Below are 21,225 nucleotides of genomic sequence, written 5' to 3'. Positions count from 1 at the left end.
TTGGATCACAGATTAGTTATTTCAAACATATCAATCTACTAAAAAAAGTTCCCTGTTGACACTGTTGTTTCCCTCTCTAAACTATTGGTTGATCAATATGGTCAAAATGCCAACGAGTTATATAACTCGTTCGTATAGTATAAACTCATCATGGCGCTTGGTTCTTGCCATCCAAAATGGGCTTCTTATTGCATACTTCAAGTTTGCTGTTTGACATTTCAACCTGAAACACACTAGTCCTTGCTGAAAAGTGAACCTGAACTAGGTCTCAAACCATTTTGTCCAAGTAATATAAATGTCTGAACCTAACTGGAATTCAACAATCGAACTTGACTTTTGCTGGTCTAGAGGGGTTGAGAATGAGTCATGATCAACTTTGCTAAGTTGACACCATGCCATTAAGATTACTTAGTTTACTCATGATGAATACTTTAAACTAGGGTTAATTAGTAAGTATATGTCTCTCAACCTTAATCATTTTTAATAAATTTATTTTCATCTTTCAGTAATCAATTTAAACTTCTATCAATTCTATCTATGCTGAATTTATTTTTCATTTATTATTAAATCTTGACATAATACCTTAAAATGCAATAAACTCTATCAATATAAAAATTTGAAATAACTTTTTTTTATAAAGAGATTAAAGACAAAATGGGAGTGGTAAATGAAATTTACCTTTTAAATATAACATTTAACATTTTTAATGTCACTTTTTAATTCTTTTAAATAAACATTAATATTTTAAAAACATTGGCACATACAAGACTACTGATACAACCTTTTGTATATATGATCTCAATGAAGAGAGAGATTGAGCCAGAGAGCACTCATACCTGTTGTCTTCAATAATCGATTCAGATCTAGATGGATCTTTCCTGTTTCTAATTTTATCCTTAATCTCACACGCGAGACACAGCTGAGTGAATGATAATGACCGAATTAAAGACTAATTGTTGGATGCTTCACAGTGTCATCCACTAAGATTGATGAACTCCTTCCTTGAAATTGAATTAACTTTGATATGAGCTTTACTCTTCACTACATCTTCATGCCATCAACAAGGTTCCACAGGTGAAAGTTCTTTGGAAGCAAAGCAGAGGGAGAGATGCAAGGAAGAACAGCACAGGGTTTGATAAGGAGAGCTGATGGAGTCAGCAACGTTGGGTTGTGGAGTACTTGTGGATGGAAGTTTGATGGAGAATCGTCACAAGGTAACATTTTTGTGCATAGGGAGAGCTGATGACTCCAGTATTTGTGCACCAGGTAACATTTTTGAAGTCACAAACTTACATTAAATGTTGTGTTAAAGTTGGGAATTAAAAAGTTTTATCCATCAACGGCATCTCCAATGCAAGATTTTTAAAGAGGTTTGAAAAATGAAAAAGTTGAATAAAAAAGTTTTAACTATTGTGGATGCTTAAGATTTGAGTTTTGTATTTTAAGAGTCGTAGTGAAATTTCAAAGCTGTGTTTTTCTTTGAAATTTATGTAATATGCATGTAGTCATGCAATTATATGTTATTAATTAGACCACTTAAAAATTATTTAGAACTTTTTAGAACTCTAACTATTGGAGTTGTTTTAATAGGTTTTTAGAATGTTGATGTGACATATTGGAATCATAAAAAAAAGTTTAACTTTAACCATTGAAAATGCTTTAAGCTTTATAATTGTGTAGGAGAGGTTTGAGATTTTTAATTGAAGAGGAGGTTTGAGTTTTCAAATTTTTTTTTTTTTTCTCTTAAAGATGGAGCTAGTAATTAATGTACATTAACTCTTTCCAAATAATTAAAAAATAAATTATTTGATAAACCATTTAATTATAATATTTTATTTCATAAATAGTTAGATAAGTTAAAAAAATATACAAATAATTATAATTAAATTAAATTTATAAGTAAATTAAATATTAAATAAAAATTATAAATTAAATTAAATTAAAAAGCATAAATAAATTAATTTATTAATTATAAATTATAATTAAATTAAAGATCATAATTAATTAAAATATCAAATGAAAATTATATAAAGATATTAAATAAAAAATAATAAATAAAAATATGTGATTTATAAAGTAGGACACAAAAAATTATAGGGAGGTTTTTAATTGTGAAGAGGATAATAGATTTTTATACTTGTGATATGGTATTGATGTGGCATATTGAAAATTATAAAAAACTTATTGAAAGAGTTAACCATTAAAGATGTCTTAAGAGATTTTTATACTAATGATGTGGTATTGATGTGACATATTGGGAACTATAAAAAAAATTTATTGAGAAATTTAACTATTAGAGATGTCTTTATATGACTATATTCATATGAACTAAAAAATTACTATTTTAATTAAATTTTCTTTCGATTTGAGGATGTCAAATTTCAAGGCACAGCTATTTGTGTCTCATAAATCCAAGATTTTTATTATATTTTTATTGAATCATCATTTATATTTAAATAAATTTATTTTATTTTATTATTGTTAATTAATTAATTTTTTTTAGTTTGATATCATATTTGTTATAGTTTGATTATTTTATTATTGTTAATTAATTTTTTTTTTTAGTTTGATATCGTATTTGTTATAGTTTACTTTATATCACTCAATTTAAGTAAATGTTTATCTCCAAGTATGTCAAAATGTACTTTTGGAACTGGGCATTAACTCAGAATAGATTTTTTGAGGATCTAATTGGCTTGTGTCCAAAATTTAAGATTTCTAATTTTAATAAGGTTGTAACGTGCGTATTTACAAGGCGGAAGATGATTTTACAATCATTTTGCACCTTTAAACTTGTCAATGACTATCATGAGATTTGCAAATTAATTTGTGAATCAATTTATGACAAAATTTGAGAGGCTATGCGTTTTTTAGATTCTTAGCTTTAACATGAGCTTTGAGAGCTTCTAACTCTAAAATGTTAAAATCATAAATTTATTGGGCACAAGTTGATTTATAAATTCGCTTACAACTTCTAAACTTAACATTATGTTGGCACATAATGGTCTCAAAGTGGTTTTCAATTCAGTTTGTCGCCAAATTTTAGTTGCAAATTTGAAAAGACATAAATTTTTTATAGTGTTTTTGAATTTAAAATCAGTCAAGACTAAAAAACAATCAAAATAATCTATAATTTACGAGGCATAAATTGATTTATAAACTAGCATATCTTATAAATAACGGATGAACAATCAAATAATATTTCATGTACTTGTTTAAACTACACTTTGTCATTGCACCATTCACCCTTCAAATATGTTGAAGTCTTCATGTTTTCTTGTCTTGATGCCCATATTGTTTTGACCTTAAAGTTTTCTATTGTCTCACGATAAGATCATCATGTAGGAAATGGGAACGTGGGACATGTCTATATTCTCCACTATTTTTAATGAAAAAGTCCATTATACTCTTGGATTATTTCCCTTTATAAGGGGTGCACCCAAGGATCATGAGGAATGATTCACGGTGTAGAGAAACAGATGAGAGAGTGAGAAAAACATCTGAGACGGTGAGATTTGGTTCATGGAATTGTGGAGAGCTTTCCGATCATGTGATCGCTCGTCCGATAGCAAGACCAATCGTTGCCAATTGTAGATATGTGGGAGATCATTGTAAGCGTTCACCGTTTTAATTCGTTTTGATTCATATATTTAGAATATCAACAATGGTATCAGAGCGTATATTAGTTCTACATGCATGACAAATTTCTTGTTTAAAATCATTGTCGATTTCTATTGGAGTATGTTGCCTGCTGTCAACACAGGGCAAGATCGCGTGCATGTCGTGATTTGCCCCAATGGCCTACGCCGTAAGCTTTGATGGAACGGAGTTTTTGTTGTCTCCGATGGTTGTCAACAATAAGGTCACAGGGAGACCTGTGACGGGGTTGCAGGTCGGCAATCGAGGCATTCGCCAACGTTAGCATCGCTGCCGAGTAGATCGTGATTTCCATCAGAGCCGGACTCAGGCCGCATGGATATGCGAGCGAAGGAATTTTGTGGCTGGCGATGGCATCCTCGATGGCCGGCGATGCGTTGGTGGCTGGGACGGTCAAATCAAGCTCCTGTGACCTCGTTGTGTTAAAAATGACTAGATTCTAGTGCTGGAAAGGACCGGCAACCACCTTGTAAGGTCGGCAGAAGGCTGACAAGGCTAGCGACCGAGTCCGTTGCGATTGCAATCGAGTCCGTCGTGGTTGCTTAGCGTGCGGCGGGCATCGTGTAGAAAACGGCGAAACGCGTGAAATGGTGAAGCACGATGAAGGAAAAGTTTGATTTTAGAAAATCAAATAGAAAAAACGTTTCATTACTACATGCATTCGAAATGAAATGAAGAAACATAATTATGCTTTTTGTCTTAATTAAGTAAAGCATATTTTTTTTTTGCCAACTAATGCATTAGTAGCATTAATTTTTGCATTCAGTAATTAATTGTCAAATGGATTTAATTAATGGACTAGATCAGTTTGGTCCAGTTAGACACGGTTCAGATTTAAACCATTAATTAGTTTATTTGAACCAATATGATCCAAACTCGAATAATTTTAGGTTAATTAATTGGGTTTAGACCCAATATAATTAAATGATTAGATTTCTTATAATTGGTCAGATTTAAACCAATGAGCATTGATTTGATCAAACGGACCTGAGTTTGATCAATAAATCTAAAATTAACTGAAATGAACTTATATCAAATAGTAATAAAATATAGATACAAAGATCTCTATCCAATTAGATCAGTTATAATTGTGGATAATGGACCAAGCTTAGAATTTAGATTCTTAATCAACTGATCCAATGGGTCAGTCGACTTAGACTCCTGAAAATCGAGAAGATTTGTTTTTCTTAATTTATTATGTTAGCACTATGCCTCTATCAATTAAATTAAGCCGGTTTTGTACTGGTTAGTCGGTTTTGTACTGACTTATTTAATTTTAATTTTTCAGGTGGTACGAACGATTACCACATTGACTCGTCGCGAAGTGCGACAAAAATAGCTCAAGGAGGAAATTCAGAAGATAGAGTATAACTCTACTTGTGGAGTCGATGGACACGTTGGACGGTTTGATGATCTATTTTGGAAACTTGAGCGAGAAGAGTTTCCAGTTTTGAACAGTTATAGGATTTGGGTTTTGATGCGTTCATTGCCAGAAAATCCTAGGATGATAGCAGACTATGTTTGGGGGTGTCATCAAGGGTGCATCACATATTCAGTATTATGTGAGAAATTGCTTCACCATATGGCTGAAAAGGATCCTAAAGAGTTCAAAGAGGGCCCGGAAATGATCGAGGAGAATCCAGAGATAGATCTGATTGTGGATCTAATAGAGAATCCTGAAGCTATCTTGCTTGAGATTACCCCAAATGAGTTCAGGCTAAAAGGGATAATATTGGTCATTGTACTAGTGTCTGTCCTAGTGAGAGTAGTAGTAGCCTATCTAGTTTACTAGAGTTCTGTTCTTGTTATTTTCATTACGTGTGAACAATATTAGTCTATTTCATTTATTACATTTAGTTATATATTAATAATATGCAGCATAATTTCATGTTAATGATATGCTCATTTATTTATGCTGTTTACTCGACATGATGCATGATAGTCTATTTTTATTAAATGATCAGTTTATTTAATTAAAGTAATCATGATTTATTAAATAATCAGTTCATTTAATTAAAGAAATTATAATATTATAGATGATTAGTTCTTTTTTTGGGATGTATATAATAGAATTGATCAATATTGATTTGATTGGTCATATGAATGATGAGTGAAAACACTGTTGTCACTTGATTTTGTAAACCAACGCAAATTAATATTGAGTCAATCATAAATTGCATGCATATGAATTACACTGAATACAAAATAATGTATTTATTTATGATAGATTATGACAACCAAAAACATTACAACTGAACTCAACAAGGGTGAAAAATTTAATAGAGATAACTATAAGATCCGGCACTTCAAGATACAGTATGTACTTGAGGAATAAGAAGTTCTAGAGGCTGTAAATCAGGTTATGGTAGAACCTATAGATGGTCCCACTACACAACACATACGAGATCTTGATGCCTATAAGGCATGGAAGAAAAATGACTCCACTTCAAAGGGCATATTGATTTGATCAATGGTAAACGACTTAGCTTTTGAATATGAGTCGTATCTTTCGACTCATACAGTTTGGGTAGCCCTTAAAGAAACATATAGTGGAGTAAATCTGAGTAAGCTTTGATAACTGACAATCAAGTAGAGCCGTCAATTTGGGTTAGGTCCGTCGGGTTGGCCCGCCCCGCCAAACAATTTAAGTGGGTTGGGTTGGAATTTTATCAACCCAAGTCCGCCGTGGGCCGACCCGCCTAGGCCCGCGACCCGCGCGGGTCGGCCCGCTCGGGCTTGGGTTGGCCCGTGGGTTGAAAAACACATGTAAGATAAGTTTTAGGCCAATTTATTATCTTTCTTTGTTATAATTTTGAAATAAAAATAGTACTTTTCATCCAACATAAGTACTCGTTTGTGTTCATTTATATTTAAAATACATGTTTATGTATACATTTAATTGTAGAAAACTTTTTCGAAGTAAATTATTGAAGATATGAAATATTTTTTAATTTTTTTAAAATTTTTTTACGGGCCCGTGGGTTGGCCCGCCAAACCCGCAACCCGCCTTAGAATGTGTTGGGTTGGAAATTTCCCAACCCGCCAAGTTGACGGGTTGACCTGCCCCGCCCCGCCAAATGGTTAGCCCGCCGTGGGCCGACTCGCCTTGCCACGGGTTGGCCCGTCTGACAGCTCTATAATCAAGTTTGACAGCTACAAGAAGCGTCCGAATGTATCAATGGTTCAACACCTCAGGGAGATGTCGAACATGATTCGGGAGCTTAAAACTACTGGTCATGAGTTGACCGATGAGCAACAAGTTCAAGCAATTATTCATTCACTTCTAGATTCTTGGGGGACCATGAAGTAGACCCTAACTCACATTGAGAGTATCAAGACTTTCACTGACGTCTCACACCATGTAGAATTGGAGGCGGAGAGAGTTGAATCAGCAAGGATTTCTAGACAAGCCTATGTGGCTGTAGGTTCTGCTAGATCATCTGGATCCATGAAAAAAAAATGGTTCAAGAAAGGGAAGGGAAAGAAGAGAGAAGCTACTGCTATGGGGCAGGGCCCAATCAAGAAGATAGTAAAGAAGACTGGAAAGAAACCTAAAAATAAGTTGACTTGTTTTAACTGTGGCAAGAAGAGTCACTTCACTCGGGAGTGCACTAAGCTGAAAAAGGTAAATCCAAGTGTGTCTTCTTTTCCTAAGCATTTTGTTGCTAGTTCAGTGTTGTTAGCTGATTTTTATCTTTTGTGGATTATAGATTCGAGAGCAACCAATCATGTAACTCAGGAACGAGTTATATTTGTTGAGTACCGTCGGATACCAGCTGACAACAAGTGGATCTATGTGGGAAACAATGCAAGAGTTGAAGTTAAAGGAGTCGACACTTGCAAACTCAACCTTCGTGGTGGTAGTGTTTTGTTTCTACATGATGCCATGTATGCTCCTGAAATTCGACAGAATCTTGTTTCTGTTACGTGTCTTCTTGATTTAGGGTATTGTATTAATTTTTATAGTCGATGTGTTGAACTTAAGATTGACTCAGTGTCAATCGAACATGGTTTTTTAACAAATGGTTTTATGGTTCTTGATGTAGAACTAAATGTCAATTATGCTATTGATGGTTGTTTTTCAAACATTGCTCTAACTAGTGATGCAGATATAATTGATGAGATTTGACATGCTAGATTAGGATACATAGGACAAGAGCGTATGAATTGGCTGACTAGAGAGGGTCTAATGGGCACTCGAGCTAAGATTCATTTGTCCATATGTGAGTATTGTCTTGCTGGAAAAGCAACTAGGAAACCATTTGGTAAGGCTATTAGATCTGAATCAATATTACAGTTAATTCATTCGAATATTTGTGATCCAATGAATGTGAAGGCTAGACATGGAGCTTCCTATTTTATTACATTTATTGATGATTTCTCTCAGTTCGGTCATGTGTATTTGATTTCTCACAAATCTGAAATATTGGATTGTTTCATTCGTTATATGAACGAAGTTGAGAATCAAACAAAACGTAAAGTTAAAGACTTTACGTACTGACCGTGGAGGGGAATATTTGTATGATATGTTCAAGACAATATGCAATGATAGAGGAATTATAAGATAGCTGACAATCCATGGAACTTCACAACAAAATGGGGTAGCTGAAAGAAGAAATAAGACTCTTCTTGAAATGGTTAAGTCTATGATGGCGCAGGATAATTTGCCAATCTCTTATTGGGGAGATACATTATTAACTGTAACCTATATACTTAACAAAGTGCCTTCAAAGTCAGTTCCATCTACCCCATATGAACGTTGGACAAGCAGAAAACCAGATTTGAGTAATCTGAGACCCTGGGGGTCAGCTGCTTATGTTCATGATAGTTCTCACAAGTATGGAAAATTGGAACATAAGGGTAATAAATGTATCTTTATAAGATATCATGAGACCTCCAAAGGTTATATTTTTATAGGTGAGCAACTAGATGGAATCATCTCTGAAATAGACTTGAGAGATGCGACTTTTCTCGAAATAGAGTTCCCAATCATAGGTGATGTTGATAAAAATATTCCTCTATTTGAGGAGGATGAAATATTATCAACAAGAAATGTGTCAAAAGGGATACCCGAGTCTAGTCAACCGAGCGGGAGTGATATGCCGAGTCATGAGTTGACTTCTCAACAGCCTAACTTACGAAGAAGTGTTCGTAAGATCAAACCTAAGAAGAGGTTTGATATTGAGAATGAGGCATTGGTTACACTTCCAATTGACGACGATGAACCTCAATCCATTGAGGACGCATTGGGATTTAGAGCTAGAGAAAAATGGAAAGCTACAATGGTTGAAGATATGGAGTCCATGATTCAGAATCATGTTTAGGATTTAGTCGATCTTCCTCCAGGATGAAGGGCTATTGGGAATAAGTGGATTCTCAAAATAAAGAGGAAAACTAATGGATCGATTAACAGATACAAAGCTCGTTTAGTTGTAAAAGGATATATCCAAATGGAGGGTATTGACTTTGAAGAGACATTTTCTCCCGTAGTGAAATTTGTGTCAATACAAGTTATTTTGGCCTTTGTAGCACATTATGACTTGGAATTACATCAAATGGATGTAAAAATCGCTTTCCTTAACGGTGATCTTAACGAAGAAATCTATATGGTTCAACTAGAAGATTTCAATGCTGAAGGTCAAGAGCAGAAAGTATATAGATTTAGAAACTATATATATGGGCTAAAGCAAGTATCAAGATAATGGAACATAAGATTTAACGAAATCATTTTATCTTCTGGTTTCGAGATGATCAATGAGGATCATTGTGTTTTCCTGAAAAGGGAAAAAGGAAAGTATGTCATTTTATTATTATATGTTGATGATATACTGATAGCTGAAATGACATAGGATATGTGAATGAAGTCAAGAAGTGGATGTCATCACAATTTGATACAACGGATATGGGAGAAGCTGAATACATCTTAGGAGTGAAGATCATAAGAGATTGTCCTAAAAGACTTTTGGGTTTGTCGCAAGAGTTTTATATAAATAAGATGTTACATCATTTCAGCATGTCAAATTACAACGTAGAACATACACCTATTGTGAAAGGTATTATTTTGAGCAAGAGTATGTGCCCTAAAACTCCAGAGAAAATAGTTGAGATGAATAAAAAATCATATGCAGTGCTATTGATAGTTTAATGTACACTATATTGTGTACACGTCCGGATATCAGGTATGTTGTGGGCTTGGTCAGTTGCTTCCAGTCAAACCCAGAACCGAGACATTGGAAGACGGTGAAAAGTATATTCAAATATCTGAAGGCGACAACAGATTATTGTCTCTATTTCAAGAATCAGATATGAGTCTAAAAAGTTATTCAGATGCAGATTGGGTTAGGATATGGATGATAGAAAATTCACATCAGGCTATGCATTCTTGCTGAATGATGGCGCCATCTCTTGGAATAGCAAGAAATAAGCTTGTGTAGCTTTGTCGACTATAGAAGTTGAATATGTGGCATGCTCAATGGCTGTGTAAGAAGCAGTATAGTTGAGAAGATTCCTGAAGCATCTGAAAATTGTTAAGGATAGTGGAAGTCCAATAAATGTCTACTGTGACAGTCAAGCTACAATAGCTTTTTCTAAGGATTCCAAATATCACAGCAAAAGCAAGCATATAGAAATTAAATATAATTTTTTGAGGGATATTGTGGCTAAAAGAAAAGTAATTCTTGAGTATATCCCTACACATGTTATGTTTGCAAATCCTTTTATTAAGCCAATGACTAAAGAGTCATTTAAAGAACATGTAAAATCTTTGGGACTTCGTATAATGTAACAATATTAAAATAACAATCAGACTTTGTGATTTGATTGTGTCATTTGCCATAATTTATTCACTGTATATGTTGTATTTGTTACATTCATATAAGATCTCGGTGAGCATGTTGCCAGGTTGAGATTGGTCCACTTACATGGACAATCATCTCTGTTTGTTAAGTACAAATAGAAGTAAGATCGTTACTTATGGAATGACTTATGTAGTTGAAATTAGAGACAGATCCATAAGTTGACGTCGTCTTGATAATTATATCAAGATGAGATCATTTATGTGTTAATAATGATCGAAATAAATGAAACCACCATTTACTGAACTTGTTGAAAACTAGATTAGAATTCATATGTTGGATTCAGGGTTAGACATTAGATATGTCTAGATCAAAATCTATACAATGTTAAATTTGAAGACAACATGTGTTTTTTTAGTAAGGAGAATAACATCGTAACATGTGATTCATATCACATGTGCTATTGCGACAATAAAGGTAGTAAGAAAATAGATCTCTGTTTCTCTACTATGTGAGACATTTAAGATTATAAGTTAATCTCAGTTTTTTGCCTTAGTGACTATTTAGCTGTTTACTTGAAGTTCTAATCAGTGTCTGCTACTTTAGCATGTATCCTATGGCTATGTATGATTCAGTCTATAGAACATAACTAGGAAAACGACTGATTAGTATGAATAGATTCCAGTTAAAAAAGAAAATTAAACATATTTACATCATTAGATGTTATTCACTGGTGGACCCATTTCTGTTATGTATAGTGATCCTGTACGAATGCTGAATCAACGGATGCTGGGCACGGGGCGCTCTCCGACTGCTGACGTGGATCTTCGACTGGTGGCACGAAGCTCCGGCGAACCTGCACAGAAGTCGGGCCGGGAAGGGGTTCCCAGCGGCGACCCTCCGACGCTCAAGTCAGGCAAGCAAGCAGTGGAAAAAAGTGGCTCCAAAGGTGTTCCACGCGTACCTCCGGCGAAGTATGCGACTCTTTATATAGAGCAGTGAAAGAGCTCCTACATGTCCACCGAGGCGCGTACGTGTCCGCAGCCCACACCTCGGTATGTGTCTGTTAGAAAGCTTACCTGACGCCATACTGCTACAGTCCAATCATGTCTTCGATGGGACAACAGAACACCTCGTTGTCAGACTTGGAGTATGGCCTAGCCATAGGATACCCACCACCGGCCGGGACGTCTGTCCGGCCGGCTGGACGAAGAGCGTCGTCCGGACGGCCCTCATCCCCTGCGCCGGCCGGGCGGCACGCCCATCACGTCCCGCCTGTCATTTGCCTTGATATGCTGGGGAGACTTCCGGGCGGGTGCTACGTAAGGACTGTTAGCAGTATGTCACCTTCTCTTAGGCCTTCCGCTCGGCTCTTAGCTATTGTTTCAACTGAGCGTCGGAACCCCGATCCCTGTCAGGGCGTCTTTTTATTATCGGATGTTCATCGGTCGGCCGGTCGGGAGGCCGACTCATCCATCTCCGATCGGCCGGTCGGTCTGCCCTTCTCTCATGAGTCCGGTCGGCTCACCCTTCTCCGATGGACCACCTGGCCCTTTGACTTTCACGTGGCGTTGACCCCTCGCTATGGGGTCCCGTGTTCTAACCGCCGGATCACTTGCCTTCCCCTCAAGTCTAGTCGAAGGAGGCGAAGTCCGACTGACTAGACTGCCGATCTGACCGAGTAACGATTGATACATTAGTCCGCTCGGCCAGGATCAGGGATGCTCATCCGTTCGGCGGTACTTTGCCCATGCCTTAAGGGGCCCTTGGAATCCATGCCCCAAGTACATTTTATAAAGGAGCCGCTCGGTCATACAATGTTACGGCGGGCCTGACCGAGGTTTACGCAGGAAATCATTCGTCTAGCGGCCTTATAGGCTCCGGTCACCCGTCAAATTTTACCGTCGGAACTAGACTACCTTCCGATCGGTGGGTTTATAGACGTCGATTCGTCTCTTGATTTTTAACGTCGGAGTTCGACGGTCTTCCGCTCAGAGCGTTTATAGACGCCGGCTCGTCTCTCGATATTTAACGTCGGAGCTCGACGGTCTTCCGCTCGGAGCATTTAGAGACGCCGGCTCGTCTCTCGATATTTAACGTCGGAGCTCGACGGTCTTCAGCTCGGACATTTATAGACGCCGGCTCGTCTCTCGATATTTAACGTCGGAGTTCGACGGTCTTCCGCTCGGACGTTTATAGATGCCGGCTCGTCTCTCGATATTTAACGTCGGAGCTCGACGGTCTTCCGCTCGGATGTTTATCGGCTCGTGTCTCGATATTTAACGTCGGAGCTCGGCGGTCTTCCGCTTCGGAGGGTTTATAAACGTCGGCTCGTCTCGATATTTAACGTCGGAGCTCGGCGGTTTTCCGCTCGGGCGTTTATAGGCGCCGCTCTCGATATTTAACGTCGAGGCTCGACGGTCTTCCACTCGGACGTTTATAGATGCCGGCTCGTCTCGATATTTAACGCCGGAGCTCGGCGGTCTTCCGCTCGAGCGTTTATAGACGCCGGCTCTCTCGATATTTAACGTCCGGGCTCTTCCTCTCGGAGGGTTTATAGACGCCGCTCGTCTCTCGATATTTAACGTCGAGCTCGGCGGTCTTCCGCTCGGACGCTTATAGACGCCGGCTCGTCTCGATATTTAACGTCGGAGCTCGACGGTCTTCCGCTCGGACGTTTATAGACGTCGGCTCTTCTCTCGATTTTTAACGCCGGAGCTCGACGGTCTTCCGCTTCGACGTTTATAGACACCGGCTCGTCTCGATATTTAACGTCGGCTCGACGGTCTTCCGCTTCGGCTTTAGACGCCGCTCGTCTCTCGATATTTAACGTCGGAGCTCGGCGGTCTTCCGCTCGGAGGGTTTATACGCCGGCTCGTCTCGATATTTAACGTCGGAGCTCGGCGGTCTTCCGCCGGACGTTTATAGACACCGGCTCGTCTCGATATTTAACGTCGGAGCTCGGCGGTCTTCCGCCGGGCGTTTATAGACGCCGGCTCGTCTCGATATTTAACGTCGGAGCTCGACGGTCTTCCACTCGGACGCTTATAGACGCCGGCTCATCTCGCGTTAACGACGGAGCTCGATGATCTTCCGCCGGAGGGTTTATACGCCGCTCGTCTCTCGATATTTAACGTCGGAGCTCGACGGTCTTCCGCTCGGACGTTTATAGACGCCGGCTCGTCTCTCGATATTTAACGTCGGAGCTCAACGGTCTTCCGCTCGGACGTTTATAGACGTCGGCTCTTCTCTCGATTTTTAACGTCGGAGCTCGACGGTCTTCCGCTCGGACGTTTATAGACGCCGGCTCGTCTCTCGATATTTAACGTCGGAGCTCGATGGTCTTCCGCTCGGAGGGTTTATAGACGCCGGCTCGTCTCTCGATATTTAACGTCGGAGCTCGACGGTCTTCCGCTCGGAGGGTTTATAGACGCCGGCTCGTCTCTCGATATTTAACATCGGAGCTCGACGGTCTTCCGCTCGGACGTTTATAGACGCCGGCTCGTCTCTCGATATTTAACGTCGGAGCTCGACGGTCTTCCGCTCGGACGTTTATAGACGCCGACTCGTCTCTCGATATTTAACGTCGGAGCTCGACGGTCTTCCGCTCGGGCGTTTATAGACGCCGGCTCATCTCTCGATATTTAACGTCGGAGCTCGACGGTCTTCCGTTCGGAGGGTTTATAGACGCCGGCTCGTCTCTCGATATTTAACGTCGGAGCTCGACGGTCTTCCGCTCGGACGTTTATAGACGCCGGCTCGTCTCTCGATATTTAACGTCGGAGCTCGACGGTCTTCCGCTCGGACGTTTATAGACGCCGGCTCGTCTCTCGATATTTAACGTCGGAGCTCGACGGTCTTCCGCTCGGACGTTTATAGACGCCGGCTCATCTCTTGATATTTAACGTCGGAGCTCGACGGTCTTGCGCTCGGACGTTTATAGACGCCGGCTCGTCTCTCGATATTTAACGTCGGAGCTCGACGACCTTTAAGGCTACTTTTAACACAGCCGATCGGCGAAGATATTTGCCCTCTTTATAATTTTGCTTCCTGCATTACAAGGATATAGGCGACCGAAATGTATATAAATTTACATTTAGCGCACCTTTCACCCAGCTCGGATAACGTACTCCCGACCGAACGGCTCGGGGTCTTCTTTGTCGAGCGCTTGGCTCAGATAACATACTCCCGGCCGAACGGCTCGGGGTCTTCTTTGTCGAGCGCTGGGCTCAGATACTGTACTCCTGGCCGAACGACGCGGGGTCTTCCTCGTCAAGCATTTGGCTCGAATATTATACCTCTGGCCGAACGACTCGGGGCCTTCGGCATCGAGCGCTTGGCTCGGATATTATACCTCCGGCCGAATGGCTCGGGGCCTTCGTCATCGAGCGCTTGGCTCGGATATTATACCTCCGGCCGAATGGCTCGGGGCCTTCGTCGTCGAGCGCTTGGCTCGGATATTATACCTCCGGCCGAATGGCTCGGGGCCTTCGTCGTCGAGCGCTTGGCTCGGATATTATACCTCTGGCCGAACGGCTTGGGGCCTTCGTTATCGAGCGCTTTGGCTCCGATGATATACGCCTGGCCGATCGGCATGGGCCTTCTTTCGGAAAATTACGATGAATTCTATGCCCGAAAGAAACTATATCTGAAAGACTAACCTGCCGATCAGCATAAGATCTGACTCAATTTTTCAACTCTCGAATACCCGTGGAGTGAGGTGGATACAATGTACTCGTCGAAATTTATCAAGGCCAGGAGGATGGCGAAACTTCCTGGTCGGTCCTCCATGGCTGCTCGGCCCCCCAGAGGTGGAGGCGGCCTGCTGCGTTATCCTTTTACTTGAGCCTTCTTCTCCTGTTGCTCCACGAGCCTAGCTACTCTTGCCTCTATCAGAGCGTCAAGTTTCTCCACGGAGAGCATCACCATGTGTGGTCGTCCAGCTTTATCCGTCTCTTCCGATCGGATGCAGGAGCGTTCTCACAGATGGCGCCAAATTGATCCTGTCCGAATGCTGAATCAACGGACGCTGGGCACGGGGCGCTCTCCGACTGCTGACGTGGATCTTCGACTGGTGGCACGAAGCTCCGGCGAACCTGCACAGAAGTCGGGCCGGGAAGGGGTTCCCGGCGGCGACCTTCCGACGCTCAAGTCAGGCAAGCAAGCAGTGGAAAAAAGTGGCTCCAAAGGTGTTCCACGCGTACCTCCGGCGAAGTATGCGGCTCTTTATATAGAGCGGTGAAAGAGCTCCTACACGTCCACCGAGGCGCGTACGTGTCCGCAGCCCACACCTCGGTATGTGTCTGTCAGAAAGCTTACCTGACGCCATACTGCTACAGTCCAATCATGTCTTCGATGGGACAACAGAACACCTCGTTGTCAGACTTGGAGTATGGCCTAGCCATAGGACTTGACGGCTGTCAGAAGATGTTCCTGTCCTTCTTTACCCACCACCGGTCGGGACGTCCGTCCGGCCGGCTGGACGAAGAGCGTCGTCCGGACGGCCCTCATCCCCTGCGCCGGCCGGGCGGCACGCCCATCACGTCCCGCCTGTCATTTGCATTGATATGCTAGGGAGACTTCCGGGCGGGTGCTACGTAAGGACTGTTAGCAGTATGTCACCTTCTCTTAGGCCTTCCGCTCGGCTCTTAGCTATTGTTTCAACTGAGCGTCGGAACCCCGATCCCTGTCAGGGCGTCTTTTTATTATCGAATGTTCATCGGTCGGCCGGTCGGGAGGCCGACTCATCCATCTCCGGTCGGCCGGTCGGTCTGCCCTTCTCTCTTGAGTCCGGTCGGCTCACCCTTCTCCGATGGACCACCCGGCCCTTTGACTTCCACGTGGAGTTGACCCCTCGCTATGGGGTCCCGTGTTCTAACCGCCGGATCATATAGAAATGAATGTGAATATTGGATATAGAACATGTTCTTGACATAATGGTCATTATATTGGATATGGAACATGTTCTTGACATAATGGTCATTATAAGGGATTAGAGATATTCATATTGATGTAAATGGAAATTATTTAATCTGGATAAATAACAAGACATGTATATCTCCAAGATAATGACTGTGTACTACTGGAAGATTGGATGGATCCTGGATAAAAGCTATGTGCCACCAGTAAAGAAACTATGTGCCATGCAGAGTGTGTTTCTAATTTATTTGAGCGGCTAAGTAAAGTGTAACAACTTTGTTAGCATTGATCGCTCAGAGAGCGGCTATATAAGGTGTAACAATCTTCTTAACAACTATCGCTCAGTGTGTTTGTTGTCGCATGAACCATTTTCTCTAAGTATGAATTGGATGTTCTAATATGATCTATGTGACTAAACTCTCAAATAGTCTATGTGACTTATTTAGTGTTTGTGACTAACTGGTCTTAGTGACAAACTTAAATGAACTAGTCTTAGTGACTTATCTTGGACGAGTGAGAGATGTAGGAAATAGGATCGTGAGAATATGCCCACGTTCCCCACTATTCTTAATGGAAAAGTCCATTATACCCCTGGGTTATTTTCCTTTATAAGGGGTGCGTCCAAGGATCATGAGGGATGATCCACAATGTAGAGAAAGAGAAAACGACAGAGTTAGAAGAACATCTGAGACGGTGGGATTTGATTCGTGGAATTATGGAGAGCTTTCCGATCTTGTGATCACTCTTCCGATAGCAAGTCCAATCGTCATCGATTGTAGATCTGCAGGAGATCGCAGTAAGTGTTTACCGTTTTAATTCGTTTTGATTCATGCATTTAGAATATCAACACATCGGGTGACTACTTGTTCTAGGTGGCTAGACACTCGGTAGCCTGGACTAATTGAATCTTGGTGGTACCTAACCACTTTTGTATATCCATAGACTACCACTATGTGAAAATGTGAAATAGACTTCGTCATTGTTTACTTCGGCAATTAGTAATTATGAAGTAATATATGATAATCAACTTCGATAATAAATTTGATGCATTAAATTTGATTTTATACTTTGTAGGTTTAATTTTATTTGATATTTACTTTAAAATATATATTCGATGAAGTAATACGTTATAAAATAAAATTTATATTTCTAAGTGTTGAAGTAATAAGTGAATGGATTAAAATTTATGGGGTAGCTAGGGCTTGAACCGACCGGTTTACTTTTTTTTTTTCCCAACCCCTGCTAAAACCTAATTTTGCAGAAAGCTTCGATCCCATCTCATCTTTCTCCTTTGCGTTTTATCCTCGACGCGCGACGGCCACCCGATGACAACCTCATTTTTTCTCCCATACGCGCGACGACCACTCGTCGACAACCTTCTCTTTCGTGTTCACCCCTGACGACAGCCTTCTCCTTCGACGTTTTCTCCCTGAAGCATGACGGAAGACTTCTCCTTCGGCGTTGTTCCGCCGAAAGAAAACTAAGGTTTTTTCCTTTGCGTTCCCCTCCAACGACGGTAGCCGACGGTAGCTTCTTCTTCCCATCCCCCCTTGACGGTAGCTTCCGCTTCCCCCTTCCCCCCTTCCCCCTGATGAGTTTATTGGTGGGTGAGTAAACTCCATGGTTGGTGCTCGCCTTGTCCTCTCCAAATCCAGTCATGTAATCACCAGAGGCGGGCTTGCCACCATCGTGGAAGGCCACCACCACCAGACTCTTCTTCCTTGCACTATAGATGGGGAAGGAGAAAAGAGAAGAAGATGCTTACTACTTCAAGAACTTCATGCTTGCTCCTTTACCCACTTTTAACTTGTGATAAAGATTGGTATTATTGACTTAGCTACTAACTTAAACATTAGTCCAATTTTCAATATTGATGACTTGCTACCTTTTCGAGGAACATTCGAGTCTTTTTATTTATTTGTTAATTTGTCTAAAGGTCATATAATACCAGCTCTTGTACTCTCACCTGTGGCACCACCCACCTTCAGTTCCAACTCATTATGGATGCAAATGATAATAGCACCTTATGGAAACACCCAAAGGTACTTAGTGCATTGGTAAGGATTTCCAGAGATCAACAACACTTAGATCACTGAACACGAGTTTTGACATTGTGCTTCCAAGTTACTTGAAGCTATGAAGCAGTAACCGTTTGCTCTGCCTACAGAGGTGTCTCCACTTTGCACCTATGTTGATATCAAAAGCCTGATTCAACGAGTGTTTTCTTCTCACTTGATAGAGCTACTTCTTTTTGCACTGAAGAAAGATGCAGAAAAGTGGGGGCGACAATTTCAATTTTAAAATTTCAATTTTAAATTGTAATAATTTCAATTTGATTTGTTATTTTTTCAAGTAGTTTGATATTTTAATTGGTAGTAAAATTAATAGGGGCAATTGTTTAATTAATCTTTAGATCAAGTGAATATAAAGGTCTTATCTTTTGAGAAAATAATATCTAACTTTTTCTCACTTTGTGTGATGTTAGGATTTTTGCCGCATGCTATGCCATCTAAAGTTGTCAAATTATTGGATCTATATGACTAGTTTGTGTTGGAACAGGGGTGTGAACTTGCAATCTAAATGTTTGTTAAAGAGTGGTTATTTTGATATGTGTTACCCTTTGTATCACATAGTTACTTTGATAAGATGTCATGATAGTAACCCTGTAATGATATTACCTTTTGTGACATGTTTTCTAATTCCATATGAAGTCATCACATGATTTGAATACATTAATGATGACTTTTATGCTGCTTGTTTTGTGGAAGCTAGTATGTTTCTTTTGCAGTAACCAGATAGATTTAATATCAATTCATTGAAATTGTTATTTAAATTAGAGGGAGTTTGAAAGAAGGGCAGCTATAATGGGAGGTGGAAATTTTGTGGTCCTTGTGCAAACTGTCCCTGATTTTCTTGCCAATAACTTGTCAGTTAACAATAAAGTTTTACATTTTTGTTATTTGTAACTTTTGTAGCTGATTTGGCTCTTTCCAGAAACATCTCTACCACCATCAAGCTACCGCATGGGTGTTTGTGCATCAAACCTTCATGAGCTCTTCCCATCTCACATCACAGAAGCTTTGCAGCATTCAATACTAATGTTTAATAAAGAGGTTTCCATTGCTAATCTACTTTTTGTGATCATGGTGGTGATTGTCGAAGCAACTATTTCAATTCTTTTCTCCTTCGGATATTCATGGTCATTATCAGGACAAGTACATGGAAATTGAAAAAATATTACCGATGGCATGCAAGTATATCTACTCGTATGCTATCAAATTGATACATGAAGATGAGAGTATACATATAGAATTCGATGAAGCTATGTTTGGACGTCCTAAAAATGTATGGTTGCTAAGAGAAGATATCTTACATTTTATGGAGATGAAAGAGATAGGTGCAAGACAAATTTTGATTTACATGGGGTATGTTATGTGTTAAATACAATATTTGTTCATATGGTTTGCTTTGTTCACAATATTAGTTCACATGCTTTTGCTTTGGTTTACATGGGGGTATATTTATATTTTTCATCACTTTGTCATTACCTTGCAATTACTTGCAGTTACCTTTACAAATACTTGAAGAAAGAAAAAAGAGCTGAGTATATGTCATTTGTGAATCCTGGTCACATACCTACATGCGGTGTGGGTGAAGAAGGTAGTAAATTGTCACAACATATTGCTTCTCAGTTGAGAGCATCGAACAAAGATAACATTTGCTTCATCTCATATAATACTGGGTAAGATTTTAATTATTTATCAATTCCTACTACATGCTAGTCAATGTTATATTTTCATTTGTACAGGTACCATTGGATCTTGACTATAATTAATGAAGATAAGAATATGATATATTTATTGGACTTTTTGAGTAACAGGAACCGAGAGTATGCTTGACAAACTATTGTGACCAAGTAAGTAATAGATTATACTGATTTTGAATGCATTCAATTCATTATAGGTTGTAAAAATAAATTTCTATTGTTTACAATGTAGTGGGGTCAAGATATATAATGCATCAAGGGGTATTTCAAAAGGACCAAGTTTTAAACAATTGACAGTATGTATTGTGACTATGTATTTAGACAACAATTAATAATTTTTATTATTTGGATTATGACTTCTTGCATGACATTTTCAATTTCATTAGGGTAATCTTAAACAAAATGGTGGTGTTGAATGTGGATATTGAGTGATGCGGTACATGAAAGAGATAGTCTTGGATGAAGATCCACAATTGGAGAGAAAGGTGAATTTCTTCTTTATGAAATATTTTCTTTATAAACTATTGAGTCATTTTTTATTGATCCTCAAACTTCTATTAATGTTTCAGTTTGCAGCATCAAAAAATAAAGAGTACTACAATCAATCTCAGTATGATGAAGTCTGAAGTGAATGGAGCGAATTCGTCTACTTCTATGTGGGTGCCTAAGTGTATGCTATGATATAAATTTTAGACATGTATTTAGAGATTTTTGGATACAAAAGTTTTTGGGTTATGGTTAAATATGTCTTTTATGAATACACTTTTGGATTGTACTTGATACACATTTGTGATATATTTGTTTAATTTTGGTGGTCTAAATTTTTGTCAATTAAAATTGTATTGCAGTAAAATATGGTCAATTACTTTGATACTATAAATAAATGATGAAGTAATACGACAAACAAGACTTCGCTAAATTTAAATAGTGGTGTAGTTAAAGAAACTATTTACTTCACTACTGATCAAATTTATGAAGTAGTTCATATAAATTACTTCGCTACATTGAATTTTTTGTTGTAGTAAAATATACTCTATTACTGCTATACTACCATGAAGTAATACAATAATAAATACTTCAACCAAGAAA

The 21,225-nt window shown here is 39.4% G+C and overlaps 1 long non-coding RNA gene across 2 annotated transcripts; it reads left to right on the top strand.

Annotated features, from left to right (window-relative positions):
• The first annotated feature begins 17,645 nt into the window (after nt 1-17,645).
• LOC122052506 lies at nt 17,646-20,424 on the top strand. 2 transcript variants are annotated; one of them, XR_006132040.1, is made up of 5 exons: nt 17,646-19,296; nt 19,365-19,795; nt 19,936-20,112; nt 20,179-20,286; nt 20,369-20,424. It is a non-coding gene; the product is annotated as an uncharacterized LOC122052506 (long non-coding RNA). The 2 variants fall into 2 exon arrangements; XR_006132039.1 differs by having other exon boundaries at nt 17,646-19,795.
• The last annotated feature ends 801 nt before the right edge of the window (nt 20,425-21,225 follow it).

This window comes from Zingiber officinale, chromosome 3A, assembly GCF_018446385.1.
Source record: "Zingiber officinale cultivar Zhangliang chromosome 3A, Zo_v1.1, whole genome shotgun sequence".
In the NCBI taxonomy this organism is placed as follows: Eukaryota; Viridiplantae; Streptophyta; class Magnoliopsida; order Zingiberales; family Zingiberaceae; genus Zingiber; species Zingiber officinale.
Note: the sequence above shows the minus strand (reverse complement) of the source record. Positions and strands in the feature narration are given on the sequence as shown.